This window comes from Melanerpes formicivorus, unplaced genomic scaffold (assembly GCF_026170545.1).
Source record: "Melanerpes formicivorus ecotype bairdi unplaced genomic scaffold, bMelFor1.0.p_v2 SCAF_28, whole genome shotgun sequence".
NCBI lineage: Eukaryota > Metazoa > Chordata > Aves > Piciformes > Picidae > Melanerpes > Melanerpes formicivorus.
In genome coordinates this window covers 5,894,663-5,911,876 of record NW_027142380.1, presented here as the reverse complement: position 1 = coordinate 5,911,876, position 17,214 = coordinate 5,894,663, and the positions used below count along the sequence as shown (strand labels likewise).

General features: G+C 43.3%; 1 protein-coding gene across 2 annotated transcripts in view; it reads right to left on the bottom strand.

Annotated features, from left to right (window-relative positions):
- The window catches only part of TAFA1 (TAFA chemokine like family member 1), a 280,600-nt gene that overhangs the window by 64,092 nt on the left and 199,294 nt on the right, over window positions 1-17,214 (bottom strand). The gene's annotated exons all lie outside the window — the stretch shown is intronic.

The following is a 17,214-nucleotide window of genomic DNA, read 5'->3' as shown; positions in this document are numbered from 1 at the left end:
ATGCACTGCCCAAGTAATTTCTCAGTTCAGATTACCTTTAGCTCAGAATCACCAAGTATTTAATAGTGCCAGTCTGTTCCCCACAGATATTTGGCTACTTTATGAAATTGCAGCACAGATTTGGCAGGATTTGTTTAAACTTAGCACAAAACATCGTGCACAGCCTGCTGAAGAGCAGGATATGCATGCAGCTTTGCTAGCAGAGCATCATTGCTTTATGCCACTAGGTAATGCTAACTGTACATTGCTTTTACTGCAGCATAAAAAGTGTTAGTCCTGTCTTCGGCTTTCACTCTTTTTGCCACAACTTCGAGAGCCTTTTGAACACTACAGTAACTCTGCAGCCAGGCAGGAGGAAAAACAGTACAAAGATATTGATCCATGTCTGGATTTGGGAAGAGTCTGAGTGTCCAGAGCCATCTCCCTACTCAGAAGTGTCCTATTACCCTGGTAATTCTACAAATCCGACATTTCTGTAGTGAAGCATTGGGCTAAGTGGGCAGGGAGGGCTTTCCCTTGCCTATATGTTGTTAAGACCATGTGGTGGTCTGCCATAAGGTGTATCATGGAATCAGAAAATGTTAAGGGCAGGAAGGGACCTCAGAAGATCATCTAGTCCAACTGCCCCCCACTGCCAGAGCAGGATCACCTATACCAGATCACGCAGGATTCTCGACAGTATTAAGTGGTATAACAACTACCAGTGAACAGAGCTGCACAAAGCATGGAAATGCTTTAGAGTATTAAATTCTCAAACCACTGACCTTCCAGAGTGAGTGAGTGGAAGAAAGCCTGCAAATGCCCATTAGAGTAAACAAGCTCAGGTTGCACAGTCATGATGCTAACAAAGATGAGCTTGCAAGCATGAGACAAGACTAACTCTGCAGTGAAGACTTATCTGGAGAGAAACTGTGCTTCATGTATTAATTATTAGGTGCATTTAGCTTGCTGACACAAGCTTTTTGAAAGCCAATAGGTGCCACAGAAGAGAGATCCCAACAATTCAGAAAGCCATCATCTGAGAAACCATCTTTTAAGCGCCCCTTAGGAGTAAGAGGAATTGCGACGACCAGCTCAGCCCCAAATGCTTGTAGTTCTTTATGAAGTAGTTCTCGAGATAAACTCCCTGTTCCCCCATTCAAATCATATTGAAAGCAATGGAAAATTCTCATTGGTTTCATCCATCTTACAACCATGCCCTAAGAGAAGAAGGATTTGTGATTTTATTGATTACAACCTCGACAATAAAGATAATGGACGCAGTAATAAGGACTTCTAATTTTAGACTGCACAGGCTCAGTGGTAAACATCTGTGAATAAGCCAAACGTTTAATTTTCTCTATTAATTTGCTGTGTGAGTACTAATAACCACATGAGCTAGTCTTGCTTATTTGGTTATCTACTCATAATAATGGGTTGTGGTGGGTGAGCTTTATAACACCTTTAAGTGGTATGCGGAAGCTCAAGTTGTTGCAGCAATAAAGAATTTAACTCCGAGTCTATAGTTGTTTAGGAATGAAACTATAGTTCACTATAATGAAACTATAAAAGCAATGAAAAAAACCACCCTAACCACTAGATAGTTAAGTACATTAATTGGAACTTTTATCTGTATGGAACACAAGTGTAATGCAAATAATCTTAGAATCATAGAATTGTTAGGGTTGGAAGGGACCTCAAGGATCATTGAGTTCCAAACCACCTGCCATGGGCAGGGACACCACACATTAGATCAGGTTGCTCAGAGCCACATCCAGCCTGGCCTTAAAAGCCTCCAGGGATGAGGCTTCCACCACCTCCCTGGGCAACCTGTTCCAGCGTCTCACCACCCTCATGGTGAAGAACTTCCTCCTAACATCCAATCTGGATCTACCCGTTTCTATGTTTTTTCCCTTCTCCCTAGTCCTATCACTATCTGACACCCTAAAAAGTCCCTCAATAATAATAACAACAATAATAAAAAGACCCTTCCCATTTCTGACACAGGAGAGAGGGAAAAAATAATCCATCTCACATGGAGGAAGATTAGTATGGTACATACCCTGTTTCCCTAGAAAATTTGTTATGTGGTATCAGATTGTTTTTATTAAAGAATGTTTAGCTTATGAATGGATACTGGATAGCATTCCATGCAATGTGGTTTTGCTCCTATATATTTTACCAACCCAGGCATGTATACACTAGACTTATTTTTAAAGCCATATAAAAAATGGGGTTAGAGAATACAGAATACAGAATTAACCAGGTTGGAAGAGATCATCAGGTCCAACCTGACACCTAACATCATCTAATCAACTAAATCTTGGCACCAAGCACCCCATCCAGTCTCTTCCTAAACACCTCCAGTGATGGTGACTTCACCATCTCCCTGGGCAGCATCTTCCAATGGTCAATCACTTCTTCTGTGAAGATTTTCATCCTAACATCCAGCCTAAGCCTCCCCTGTCACAGCTTGAGACTGTGTCTGTCACCACAGACCTCATGACTAAACCATGGCACCAAGTGCCATGCCCAATCCCCTCTTGAACACCTCCAGGGATGGGGACTCCACCACCTCCCTGGGCAGCACATTCCAATGGCTAACAACTCTCTCAGTGAAGAACTTTCTCCTCACCTCCAGCCTAAACCTCCCCTGTCACAGCTTGAGACTGTGTCCTCTTGTTCTGTTGCTGGTTGCCTGGGAGAAGAGACCAACCCCCTCCTGGCTACAATCTCCCTTCAGATAATTGTAGACAGCAATAAGGTCTCCCCTGAGCCTCCCAGACAAATACAAATGGAAACAGTTGGAGTAGGAAGAAAAACCCCAACCTCATTGAAAAAGCACATTCCTTGACTATGTTATGCACAGAAATATATATACCACAAATGTCCTGGGGGGTTGGAGAGGTCTGGCTGAAGTTTCTGTTTTAGCTGTATAAATGAGGAAACAAGTTAGAATGGAGAGAGGAACATGAATCAGTTTTCAGTTTCCACTGCAAAAATGTTGACATGTTCAGGTGTGTAAGCAAAGTACCTTTTTATTCTGTGATTTGTATTTTTTGATTTCCAACTTTCTTTTCTTTCTATTAGGGAAGCTGGGGAAAGGGCATGAGAAGAAATGCTGTAATACCAATATTTGAGGATCTCTTGCTTCTGAGTCAGTGATTTTTTTTCTCAGTGGTTCTTCTAGATTATGAATGATCATAGAATGATAGAATCAATAAGGTTGGAAAGGACCTCAAAGATCATCAAGTCCAACCTGTCACCACAGACCTCATGACTACTAAACCATGGCACTAAGTGCCACGTCCAGTCACCTCTTGAACACCTCCAGGGATGGTGACTCCACCATCTCCCTCAGCAGCACATTTCAATGGCTAACAACTCTCTCAGGGAAGAACTTTCTCACCTCCAACCTAAACTTCCCCTGGTGCAGCTTGAGACTGTGTCCCCTTGTTCTGGTACTGATTGCCTGGGAGAAGAGACTAACCCCCACCTGGCTAAAACCTCCCTTCAGGTAGTTGTAGAAAGCAATAAGGTCTCCTCTGAGCCTCCTCTTCTCCAGGCAAAACAATCCTAGCTCCCTCAATCTCTTCTCATAGGGCTTGTGCTTGAGGCCTCTCTCCAGCCTCGTTGGCCTTCTCTGGACACGTTCAAGTGTCTCAATGTCCTTCTTAAATTGAGAGGCCCAGAACTGGACAAGGTGTACTCAAGGTGTGGCCTAACCAGTGCAGTATACAGGGGCAGAAGGACCTCCCTGTTCCTGCTGGCCACACTATTCTTTTTGCAGGCCAGGATGCCATTGGTCTTCTTGGCCACCTGGGCACACTACTGGCTCATGTTCAGCCAGCTGTCAAGCAGTACCCCCAGGTCCCTTTCTGTTTGGCTGCTCTCCAGCCACTCTGATCCCCAGCCTGTAGCTCTGCATGGGGTTGTCGTGGTCAATGTGCAGCACCCAGCACTTGGACTTGTTGAATGCCATCCTGTTGGACTCTGCCCATCTGTCCAGCCAGTCAAGGTCCTTCTGCAGAGCTCTTCCACCCTCTAACAAATCAACACCTGCTCCCAACTTGGTGTCATCTGCATATTTGCTGATGATGGACTCAATCCCCTCATCCAGATCTTCAGTAAAGATATTGAACAGAATGGGGCCCAGAATGTTACTGTGCTGGGAGTCCTGAAAAAATGTGAATTATTGAACTGCTAGGCTGTGAGTGCAGTGCAGATTTGAATCCTTGTCACAAAGAACAGAACTGTCTTGTTTTAGAAGCTTATGGCCTATTGAGCTAAGGTAGCTTCTGGATTTGTTTCCACAATAACAGCCTCATCCAACCCATTCCAGTCAATAGGTGATTTGACATTGACATAAAAGGAGAAGAAAGGGCCTTAAAATCCTTTAAGTAAGTGTCTTCTGTATGTTTTGTTGACAGATACATTTCATGAAGTGGCTCCATTATCTACCTGGCCAAAAAAAATAGTATCTTATGTGTTTGTCTAATTCCCTCATCCCCCAAGAATATCAGGGAAAAAAAAAAGATTAGAAATGGAAGAGGAACTTGAAAATCAGGAATACCTTTGCTCTTTCTTCAAGAAGCTTCAGAGATGAATGAAAATGTCCTAATATGACTTATACCCTCTCCACACCACGTGCTAGCAGGCCCTCATAGCAAGAACCTTTCTGAGCACTAAGTTCACAGGATGCCCTTAGTTTTGCATGATGGCAATGTGATGCCTGTCAGAGGAAAAATGACAGAACTGGCTGCCAGGAAGGATTTTGGGCTGTTGAATATGGCAACTCTGACATTACAACTCTGCTCATAATTCCCAGCTTGCTGGAAGTCTTTTTATTTCTGCATAGGCTTAAAACACCAAACAGTAGAAATTATACACCATTCTTACTGTAGAAAAGGGACAACCATTTGTTATCTCTGGAAATGGTTTCATTCTAACTGTAGAACACTAAACTCATAGAATTGTGTTCATTTGTGTCTCTGTTCTAAAATCATCTTGAGTTTGCACACTGCAGAGTGAAATATTTAATCCTAAGTATGAGCCTACTGTGGGTGGCTGTGATTTAAAATGTCTAATCACCTAGAGGGTCTGAGTGCATGCCTCGTGGAAACCTGAAAGCCATCTTCTAGACATCTCTGGTTTTATCTCTCTAGCTGAGAAGCAATAATAAAAGCATATTTTGCACTTCAAAATTACAACTTGCCTCTGTATTCTAGCCCAGCCTGAACGTATCAGTAAACAAACATAAAAAAGGCAAACAGCAGTACTGATTTGTGTTATACATTGTGGAAGTTATTAACTATGACTCAGGTAGCAAAACCTATACATTCTCCCTTTGACAGTGATGACAATTTAATAGTATTTGACTCTGCTGAGTTACATGGAGCATCCTGCAGCAATGAGAGAGATTGTTTATCAAAATGATAAACATGTTTTCATTTCCTCCTTGGCTGCATGTATGTGATCAGAAGACTAAGGCCATCAAGAATTCACTTATTCTGGCCACCAGGCAGACATTAAGCTATTCAGGACCATCTGTGCTTGAAATGAGTTGCACTTAATGGACCTTCCTAGGGCAGGTCAGTCATAATGAATGCACGTGTGCATGAATGCATGAGCAAAGCACCGCTTAGGTGAGACTTCTTGGGTTGTTTGGCAGAGGCATGGACAGTGGATGGATAAGATATTGTTTTTCTTTTGGGGGGCAGATGCCCAGTGGTTGCAGTATTCAGATCTTTTGTTACATTTCACAGTATCACAGTATCGCCAAAGTTGGAAGAGACCTCGAGGATCATCGAGTCCAACCTGTCACCACAGACCCATGACTAGACCACGGCATCAAGTGCCACGTCCAATCTCCTCTTGAACACCTCCAGGGATGGGGACTCCACCACCTCCCTGGACAGCCCATTCCAATGGCTAACAACTCTCTCTGTGAAGAACTTTCTCCTCACCTCAAGCCTAAACTTCCCCTGACCCAGCTTGAGACTGTGTCCCCTTGTTCTGTTGCTGGTTGCCTGCGAGAAGAGACCAACCCCTTCCTGGATACAACCACCTTTCAGGTAGTTGTAGAGGGCAATGAGGTCTCCCCTGAGCCTCCTCTTCTCCAGGCTAAGCAACCCCAGCTCCCTCAGCCTCTCCTCATAGGGCTTGTGCTCAAGGTCTCTCACCAGCCTTGTTGCCCTTCTCTGGACACGCTCAAGTGTTTCGATGTCCTTAAACTGAGGGGCCCAGAACTGGACACAGGACTCAAGGTGCGGCCTAACCAATGCAGAGTACAGGGGCACAATGACCTCCCTGCTCCTGCTGGCCACACTATTCCTAATGCAGGCCAGGATGCTATTGGCCCTCTTGGCCACCTGGGCACACTGCCAGCCCATATTCAGGTGGCTGTTGATCAGCACCCCCAGGTCCCTCTCTGTTTGGGAGCTCTCCAGCCACTCCGACCCCAGCCTGTAGCTCTGCATGGGGTTGCTGTGGCCAAAGTGCAGCACCCGGCACTTGGACTTGTTAAATACCATTCCATTGGACTCCACCAATCTGTCTAGTTGATCAAGGTCCCTCTGCTTCTCATTGTCAATGCTCCATACAACCTAATCCAGCTGAAGGTTGTTGTAAGAACTTGTTCATGTGGCTTGCCAAAAAAAAATAAAAAAAAAAAAAAAATAAGAAAAAGAAAAAGTAGAAATACTTAAACAATTTCATCAGCTTTGCTGGTCAGCTTCTGCTCTCTGATGCACCATAAGCAATCCACCATAGGAATATGAGCAAAGGAAATCATATGGACCAATTCTATCAAGATTTCCAGATTGTTCATTAGGACTATACGTCTGTATCACAGTATCACCAAGGTTGGAAGAGACCTCAAAGATCATCAAGTCCAACCTGGCACCACAGACCTCATCACTAAACCATGGCACCAAGTGCCACATCCAGTCCCCTCTTGAACACCTCCAGGGATGGTGACTCCACCAACTTCCCTCAGGAGCCCATTCGAATGGCGAACGACTTTCTTGGCGAAGAACTTTCTCCTCACCTCCAGCCTAAACCTCCCCTGGCACAGCTTGAGACTGTGTCCTCTTGTTCCGGTGCTGGTTGACTGGGAGAAGAGACCAACCCCCACCTCTCTACAACCTCCCTTCAGGAGTTGTAGAGAGCAATGAGATCTCCCCTGAGCCTCCTCTTCTCCAGGCTAAACAATCCCAGCTCCCTCAGACTCTCCTCATAGGTCTTGTACTCAAGGCCTCTCACCAGGGGAGAGGCCAGAGGAGGTTTAGACTGGATGTCAGGAAGAAATTCTTCACAGAGAGAGTGATTGCCCATTGAAATGTGCTGCTCAGGGAGGTGGTGGAGTTGCCATCACTGGAGGTGTTTAGGAGGAGACTTGACGGGGTGCTTGGTGCCATGGTTTAGTTGATTAGATGGTGTTGGATGATGGGTTGGACGTGATGATCTCAAAGGTGTCTTCCAACCTGGCCTACTCCCATTCCATTCCATTCCATTCCATTCCATTCCATTCCATTCCATTCCATTCCATTCCATTCCATTCCAACACACTAGAGAAAGAGAAGGGAAGGCAACCCTGTGCTAGCCATTTTTTATATTTACTAAAAAGCATTACATTTTGGGGGCTGGAATTTGAAGAGCTTGCAGTTTGAATAAGCTCTGGAAACTTCCCAGGTGTAATTAATACATTCATAAGCCTTAATCAAAATGTTTATGCCAGCTAATGTGCCAGAACTACAGACTGCACGGCGCTCAGGGGAAAAACACCGTGCTTTACTTTTCTTTAAGAAATAATAAGCCACCACTACGTTACTTACAAAATAAGGGGTTTTGTTTCTGACAGGAATATGTAAGAGATAGAAAAGTACAGTCCTGTGCTACTTCACAAGCCACTTCCTAAGTGGACAAACAAAAAAAACTCAGCAAAATTGCACTCCAATTTTTCTTTTACATATAATCCCCTGACACTCCTTTTCTGCTCCAGAAGGAGAAGGATGGAGGCTACAGGATGCATTTCTGCACACAGAGAGTGACAAAGGCTGCAGAGCAGCCAAACAGGGCTTTGGATTTTTATTCATTTTTATAAGGTCTAGGCTAACTGAGTGCAGGAAGTCAGAAACCAGCTGAATTTGACCCATGAAATCAAAGTAACACAAAGGTACTATCAAACAAAATAATAATAAATGACCCAAGTATAAAAAAATTCAGCATTAAGCCCTACTTAATTTGTTCCCATTATGATAACTGACACAAATGGATTAATGGACTACTCAGTACATATATATATATGGAGTTCCAGTAACTGTGGGAAATTGCAATGCTCTGCAAGATTCCTGGTTACAGACTGGCTTTTTGTCTCTTCCTTTTTTGTGCCCAGTGGATCAGAATAGACTGAAGTGGTCCATTTCCTAAATTTATACTTATATTTTCATTAATATTCAGTATTTTCATTGTTCATTATGTGAGATAAGTATTATTTTCCATTTGGGAAGACTCTATGCAACAGCAGCAACATAAGTGACTCCTACTGTGGGTCATTAAGTTTTAGTCTGGGATATTATTTTCTCAGATGTTGTTGCTGTGAAAGGGTTCTGGAGACACAGATTCCTCTAAAGCAAATGCTATTTGTTCATAAAAGCTCAGAACAAATAGTTCCATGAGGACTGTCACCAGTGAAATTTGATTTCCCACAGATTTAGAATAGAATAGACCAGGTTGGAAAAGACCTTTGAGATCATCGAGTCCAACCTATCATCCAACACTATCTAATCAACTAAAGCATGGCACCAAGCACCCCATCCAGTCTCTTCCTAAACACCTCCAGTGATGGTGGCTTCTTCCTAACATCCAGACTAAACCTCCCCTGGTGCAGCTTGAGACTGTGTCCTCTTGTTCTGGTGCTGGTTGCCTGGGAGAAGAGACCAACCCCCACCTGGCTCCAACCTCCCTTCAGGTAGTTGTAGAGAGCAGTGAGGTCTCCCCTGAGCCTCCTCTTCTCCAGACTATGCAACCCCAGCTCCCTCAGCTTCTCCTCATAGGGCTTGTGCTCCAAACCCCTCACCAGCTTTGTTGCCCTTCTCTGCACACGTTCCATCAACTCAACATCTTTCCTAAAGTGAGGGGCCCAGAACTGGACACAGTATTCAAAGTGTGGCCTAACCAGTGCTGAGCACAGTGCACAATGACCTCCCTGCTCCTGCTGGCCATACTATTCCTGGTACAGGCCAGGATGTCACTGGCCTTCTTGGCCACCTGGGCACACTGCTGGCTCATGTTCAGTCTACTATCGACCAGTACCCCCAGGTCCCTCTCTGCCAGGCTGCTCTCCAGGCACCTTTGTACCTTGTGTTTTGTTTCAAACTCCTATTGAGCTTCTTCAGGAGTCTTAGTCACTTAAAAGTGTACTCATGGAGGTCACAGGAGATCAGGAGCCCACAGGAGTCTTTCATACTGGCTGGTGCAACACGCTGTTCAGTTCAGGTCCTGATTTCTGTATGTGTACAATGATTCTGTTTCAAATAAGACCAATAATGTTCTTGTCTTGGGTTGTGTTGGCCCATTACACACACAGCCAGAATCCAGAGAACTGCTGGACAAGGGAGATCAGCTACAACTGGAAATAGTTTCATACTAAGCCAAATTTTTGATAGATTCTGCAGTCAGAGTTCGCAAGCTAAGAGGGGCAATGTGCACAGAGGCACCTTAGGTTATTTCTGGTTCTATAAGCTCACTTTCTAAGGGCAGTTTCAACAACATGAGGGCATGTCTATAAAATCAAACTTTTCTACAAAAATCCATAACAAAAGTATTTCTAGAGGAAAAGAGCATCTTTAATATTTCCTTTAAATACTAACTTCCTTTTTTCCCTCTATTTGTATTTTATTTCCCATTCAATATAACAGGGGAAGCAGGGATATGCAAAGCTCTAATTCACACATGCATTTGGAGTCTTGTACAATTTTCTACTAATACTTCCTTCCATCAGCCACAGAAGGCTTTTTATCTGAGAGATTTAGAGCCTTATACTTACAGCCAGAACAGGCTCTGGTCCTCAAGAACTGGTTTATTGGCAGTAATTAAAAATAAGTATATTTTTGTAAAGGAGGAATGGTATGGATTCTACTCCTGAATTCACAAAGAAAACCCAGGGCACGCCAGTGGATGAGGCGTGGGTGGATCTAGGGCAGGCCTAGGGATTTCCATATCAAAACAAACATACACACTACAGAACAGGTCTTTCTAATAAAGAGCCACACCTTGAGTACTGTGTCCAGTTCTGGGCCCCACAATTTAAAAAGGATATTGAGACACTTGAATGGGTCCAGAGAAGGGCAATGAGGCTGGTGTGAGGTCTCGAGCACAAGCCCTACAAGGAGAGGCTGAGGTAACTGTGGTTGTTTAGTCCAGAAAAGAGGAGGTTCAGGGGAGACCTTATTGCTGTCTACAACTACCTGAAAGAAGGTTGTAGCCAGGTGGGGGTTGGTCTCTTCTCCCAGGCAACCAGCAACAGAACAAGAGGATACAGTCTCAAGCTGTTCCAGGGGAGGTTTGGGCTCGAGGTGAGGAGAAAGCTCTTCACAGAAACAGTTACTGGCCATTGGAATGTGCTGCCCAGGGAGGTGGTGGAGTCACCATCACTGGAGGTGTTCCAGAGGGGATTGGATGTGGCACTTGGGGCCATGGTTTATTTAGTCATGAGGCGTTGGGTGATAGGTTGGACTTGATCTCTGAGGTCTTTTCCAGCCTTATTGATTCTATGATTCTAAATTGATCTCCTGAGAAATTTGCACAGGACCTTATTCTTATGCATGAGAAAAAAAAAAAAATCTCTAAAAGATGAATCAAAGGAAAAATGGTATCCAGAAAAAACAGGCAGTCTTTGAGCAGCTACTGCCTCTGGCACATTGCATCTCAAATGGTGATGCAATAACCAGCATCAGATGAAGACTCCAGAGGACAACAGGGCAGGAGTGGCTGCAGAAGAATGCTGATGAGGGATTTGCTTCTACTTGTTAGAGAGGCAGAGTTATAGGTATTTTCAATTACAGTTTTGCCAGCACCTGCACTCTATACACATGGATGAAAGTGACAGAGGCCATGAGCAAATCGCACCTATTGGACCCTGTCCCTGATAGCACAGTGAGAGCAATGAGGCAGAGCTGCCTGCAGAGGACCATACACATCTCCCAAGTGTTTCATAGAATCGTTAGGATTGGAAGGGACCTCAAGGATCATCTAGTTCCAACCCCCCTGCCATGGGCAGGGACCCTTCACGCTAGATCAGGTTGCTCAGAGCCAATTGCAATAGGTACTGTTAGCATCCTTGTATTGATAAAATCCAAAGAACAGATATGCAACCCACGAGACAGCCAAGAATCATAGTATCATAGTATCAGTCAGGGTTGGAAGGGACCACAAGGATCATCTAGTTCCAACCCCCCTGCCATGGGCAGGGATACCCCACACTAGATCAGCCTGGCCAGAGCCTCATCCAGCCTGGGCTTAAACACCTCCAGGGACGGCGCCCCAACCACCTCCCTGGACAACCCATTCCAGGGCTTCACCACTCTCACAGTGAAGAACTTCCTCCTCATGTCTAGCCTGAATCTCCCCACCTCCGGCTTCATTCCATTCTCCCTAGTCCTATCACTACCTGACATCCTGAGAAGTCCCTCCCCAGCCTTCCTGTAGGCCCCCTTCAGATACTGGAAGGCCACAATTAGGCCACCTCAGAGCCTTCTCTTCTCCAGACTGAACAGCCCCAACTCCTTCAGTCTGTCCTCACAGGAGAGGTGCTCTAGCTCTCTGATCATCCTCGTGGCCCTTCTCTGGACACGTTCCAGAGAAGGGCCACAAGGATGATCCAATGTTCCCTTAGTGGGGACCTTCAGTCTTGTAATGAGACTTTTTTTTTTACTTCAAAGGGAGATCAACTTACAGCAACTGCAAGAAAAGGAGGTTAGACATTAGAAGTTTCTGTGGGATTTACTGCTCTGGAATGCCATTAAGAGGTATATAGGAAGAGGCAGGACTTAGACAGTTCAGCAAGAGAAGAAAGTTATTTTTGAGAAACAACTGAAGTTCCGTATCACAAAGTAATAGACATTATGAATCTAAATTTCATTGACTTTCAATGAGATATGACACTCCTAAAGGTCTTTATGACTTGTAAATGGGATTTCTTGGTCTAAATGATGTAGGCCCTAGTAAGGCTGAGCATAAAATCTGGAAGTATCTTTTTAAAAAACTCTTGCCCTTAGTCACTTGGGTGGTCTGGAAAATTTAGTATTTAATATGTCAGAGAGGATTAAAGAGAAAAGGCAGTTTGAGCAAAACAGATGTAATATGCCTGCATTCAAGCAGTGCTCCTCCTATAACTTAAACTGCAGGCAGCAATATAAAACTAGAGATTAAAAAGACCTACTATGCTATTCTGATCTTTGCTTTGCAGCTGCACAATTCTTCCTCAGAACAAAATTTCTAGGTATCAAAGCTGTGAAGAAATGAACATTGCTGGTGCTGCTGAACAAAAATGAACATTTCCAACACTGACAGCCCCAGTTCCTTGCCAGAGCACAGTGAAAACCCAAAGTGGAATGATGCCTGAAAATAACCTAACAATAAAATTTGGGTGAGCCACAGAATATTGTTCTTGGGGCCTCCAAATGTTGTTGTTCAAAATGCTGCCAGCAAAAGCCATTCAAAAAATGGATGTTGGTTTAAATGAGTCTCAGAAAAGACACACAATGAAAGAAAGATAGGATAACTCTCTTTTCAGAGGGAATAATTAGACTGATAAGAAGCACATGATTTAGGCACAGCTGCTGTTGAGAAACGAGTATAGAAGTGTGCATGAGAAGCCATTGCTAAGAAAGGATTTAGAAATCATTCTGTCAACCATGCCAGAACTGTTTGGCCCTGCCAGAGCCTTGCCCTTCCCCAACCGGCTTTCCTTGAGCACCTTGGGGTTTCCAGGTCTCTAAAACTGCCTAATTCTTTTATTAAATGCCTTTCCCTTCAGCCTGCTCTCCAGTTTGGGAAACTATATGACTTTGCCCTCATAACATATCCTTTATTGTTTCATATGATACATGAAAATCTCACACTTCTAGGATTTCTGTTAAATATTCATAAATAAATCCACTGATGAAAAAGGAAGATCAGCAATAACTAACTTCAAAATACAGGCTTTCAGTTAAGAGAGAGTGATGCAGGGATCTTAAACTCTCGTGGAAAAGCAGAACAATGCTTTTGAGATGATTGCTGCAGATAAATTCATCCCCTGATAATTTTATCCACTAAGGTGATTAGCCTATGGAGTCCCTGATGTGTTTATTGGGCAGAGTAGTTTATGGTAATGCTCTTGTCATGATTTGTAAATGTGTGAGGTGGTTTTTATGAAGCAGTTAGATAAGGGGTGGTGAAAGTAATGTGATCCATAAAGAATGTACAGTGATGGAGAGCTAGGATTGCAGAGATACTATGGACAGACTGATGCAGATAATTATAACCTGTGCAGAAGCTGCATTAATCTTCCAAAGAATGGCAATAAAATGGAATAATGAGGAGGAATGGGACTAAAAGAATTTGGCCAATGTATGAACCTGAGATGTTAGAGTGGGATTCAAGTGAACATGCTTTGAATGGGATTTGAGTTGTCTTGCTATAGTGGCAGCAACATTGCCATCAGTGGGGCTGACCACACATTACAAAGCCCACAGAAAGGAAAACAAAGGATCATAAGGTGCAGCCTATATAAAGAAAAGGTCAGTGTACAGATGCTGTGTGCCATGGGCAGCATCAGTACATTCTATCCTCTGAGGCAGCCAAGCATAGTCAAGCAACCATTTCTCAGTCATTTTTCAGTGGACAAGCATGCATATTATCCCATCCCATATATTTCTTGAGTCATTCACACCATGACCACCAGCAGCTGGTCCTGCATTTGAGTAGAAAATTATATTTTTGCCAGGAATTGACTGTAGAATAGTAGAGAAAGACAGAGGATGAAACTGAAGGAACAGAAGCAATCAGATGGTTTTGCTTGGAAAGCGTTTTACACTGCATACATTATCCACAGCGCATGAACCTGAGAGTCTCCAGCCTAAGGAATTTATAGCACACTCATTACTGAACCTTATTTAGCTTCAAGCACAGTCAAACACTTCAGTAAATGTTACAGACTGGATATGTGAACAGCAATATTTTAATTTTCAGATTACTATACTGTGGTTATAAATTAACAAGTCAAAAAAATCTCTCTCTCTCTCAAAGGAATCTATTTCATCCAGACTGAAGCATGATTAAGCCATTTCACTACCGGTCAGGACCAAACTGCATCTGAGGGAAAGGAAGGGAAGCAGAGGATGGTGTGGGATTCAGACCCTGCTGTTCTCAAAATTTAAGGCTTTGTAGCAGCCACTTCCATGGGAAGCTTTCATGGAAGAGTGGTTGCCTCCTCCTCACCAAAATTGCAAGGGAGAGGGCAGCAGCAATATTTTATTTCACGATGACTTTTATCTCCTTTTTTGTTTTGGTGGCATCCTTCCCCAACAAACCAAGGCTGACTGATTATCTACTTTTCCACGCTATTTCCAACACTCCCCAAATCTCCTTGCCCTTATGTTTTCCCACCATCACTATCCTGAGTTGCCTTTTCCTGCATGAGTCTCCATGTTTTGATGTCTCTCTCCTCCCTGTTTTCTGTTGATGAGCAATATTTTATTCCCTGTCACCTTGATTTGCTCTGTCTTTTCACTCCAGCTCTCAGCATACAATTGTAACTCTGATTTATTCTGGTTCCTCCCCCCCCCCCCCTTTTTTTTTTGTAACAGCATTGAATGTTTCCCTCTGACAATTTCTTTCTCTTCTTTCTCAAAGCTCCTGGTGAACAACACAATGCAGTACTACCTCCTAATAATTGATCATCTGGCTGCTGTTCAGATTTGTACTGCTTCTCTGAATACATGTGCAATTCAGTTCGCTCTGTTCCCTTCTAATATGAATAAAGAGGGCTACATACTTGAGTGGAAATACATGAAGTCTAGTGAGCAAATAATTTCCTACTTTGAAAGCAATGTGTGATACATTAAAGCATTGGGTTGAAATTCATATTAATTTATTTTTTATTGGTTAAACAGCAGCAGTGAGCAGGGAGCTCTGCAGTTAGCAGAACCAAAGGGACCAGGCAGAAAATTGATTAATTTTTTTCTTTCTCCTGTTTACCTGTGGCAATGGTCACTATTCACTCAAATGCTATCCCTGAGAATTTGGAATCAGCTTTTTGTTAGGCCACACCTTGAATACTGTGTCCAGTTCTGGGCCCCTCAGTTTAAGAAAGATGTTGAGTTGCTGAAACGTGTCCAGAGAAGGGCAACAAAGCTGGGGAGGGGTTTGGAGCACAGCCCTGTGAGGAGAGGCTGAGGGAGCTGGGGTTGCTTAGCCTGGAGAAGAGGAGGCTCAGGGGAGACCTTCTTGCTCTCTGCAACTACTTGAAGGGAGGTTGTAGACACGTGGAGGCTGTTCTCTTTTCCCAGACAACCAGCACCAGAACAAGAGAACACAGTCTCAAGCTGCACCAAGGAAGGTTTAGGCTGGATATTAGGAAGAAGTTCTTCACAGAAAGAGTGATTGGCCATTGGAATGTGCTGCCCAGGGAGGTGGTGGAGTCACCATCACTGGAGGTGTTTAGGAAGAGACTGGATGGGGTGCTTGGTGCAATGGTTTAGTTGATTAGGTAGTGTTGGATGATAGGTTGGACTCGATGATCTCGAAGGTCTCTTCCAACCTGGTTAATTCTATTCTATTCTTTTATTTAAAAGGGTGTGTGTGTGAATGTTTATTTGTTTGTTTTAAACTAAAACATTTTTGGTGAAACATATTGACACTTCACAGGCAAACATCAATTTAAATTCAAGATAAAAATCTCTATGTCTCAAGGGGGTTATCATTCATATAGCTCAACCACTTTTAGTTAATGGTTTCCAGTTTCTTTCCCGTATAGTGCTACAGCCAAGAAACTTTGCACAGTGCTCACATCTCATCTCATCTAAAAAGGGGAGAGTATCTAGGAGGTTGAGGTGCAGGTGGAGACAGGAATTATGTGAACTGTATCTCTTGTGATCACAAAGGAGCCATTTTACATTAGAGAACAAATAAATTCTAGTTTTAGGCTAAAACAACCCAAGTGATAGATTTCAAGATGATCATACAACAAAAAGAGAGAGCTATGCAGGTGTCCTGATGCAGGTATTGCAAGGGCAAGAAGGAAAAGCTGCTAAGCTGATATGCTGCAGATGTTGTGCTCATTGCAGCACTGCACACAAATGGTTTTCCCTCGCTTAATTCTTCTTAGACTTGTCCTGATGTATCTCTGTATCTCCAGCTTTGTCCACTTTCAAGATAGCTGGAAAAACAGTGTTTGATTCAATCCAAAATGTTGTGCACCACAGACCTCAAGTTTAACTCGCATCCCATTGAGTTCATGTTCACTTGGTGTGTGCAGCTCCAGATGTGTCCCACCAGAGAAAGCAGCCTAATGCTCCAAACCCTCGGTTTAGTTTCCTGAGTTAAGAATCTTGAAAGTTTTGGCTAATGCTGAATATAAACTGGGCTCTCATTACAAGTTAAAAAATGAGAAGTGTCTGAAAACTGGAAATGAGGCACCTCTGCCAACTCTTTCTAACAGAGTGTTAGAAATTAGAAGCAGAAGAGGTCATCTTACCCAGACCTTTCCTAGTATCAAAATGTTTCCCTCTGCACACTCATGAGCATCTTGCTCAATTTATTTTCACATTATTTAAGCAATTGGACTTCTGCTGTGCAACAGGGGCTCCTTTGAAGACACCATTTTAGCATTTAATGTGATCTACCATTGGGCTGGATAGCAAAAAAAAAATGTCCTGTATTTTCCTTTGCTCAGTTTTCTTCATTAACCTTAATTGTAATGCTGTGACCAACTGAACACAACTATTCCCTATTCTATGTTTACAGATGTCAGATATGTTTTAGATGGTCATCACATCCCCTATCATCATTATCACCACTTACACAAGCTGTGCATTTGCTGATTGTCTTCATCTTTCTTCATATGACTGCCTCCATCACCTTAATTATGTTTGCAGCTCTTCACTTCGTCATTGACATCCCTGCTACTGAAGTTGTTTAAATTCCACTACATAACAATAGCATTATTATTAACAGTGATAAAAATTCTGT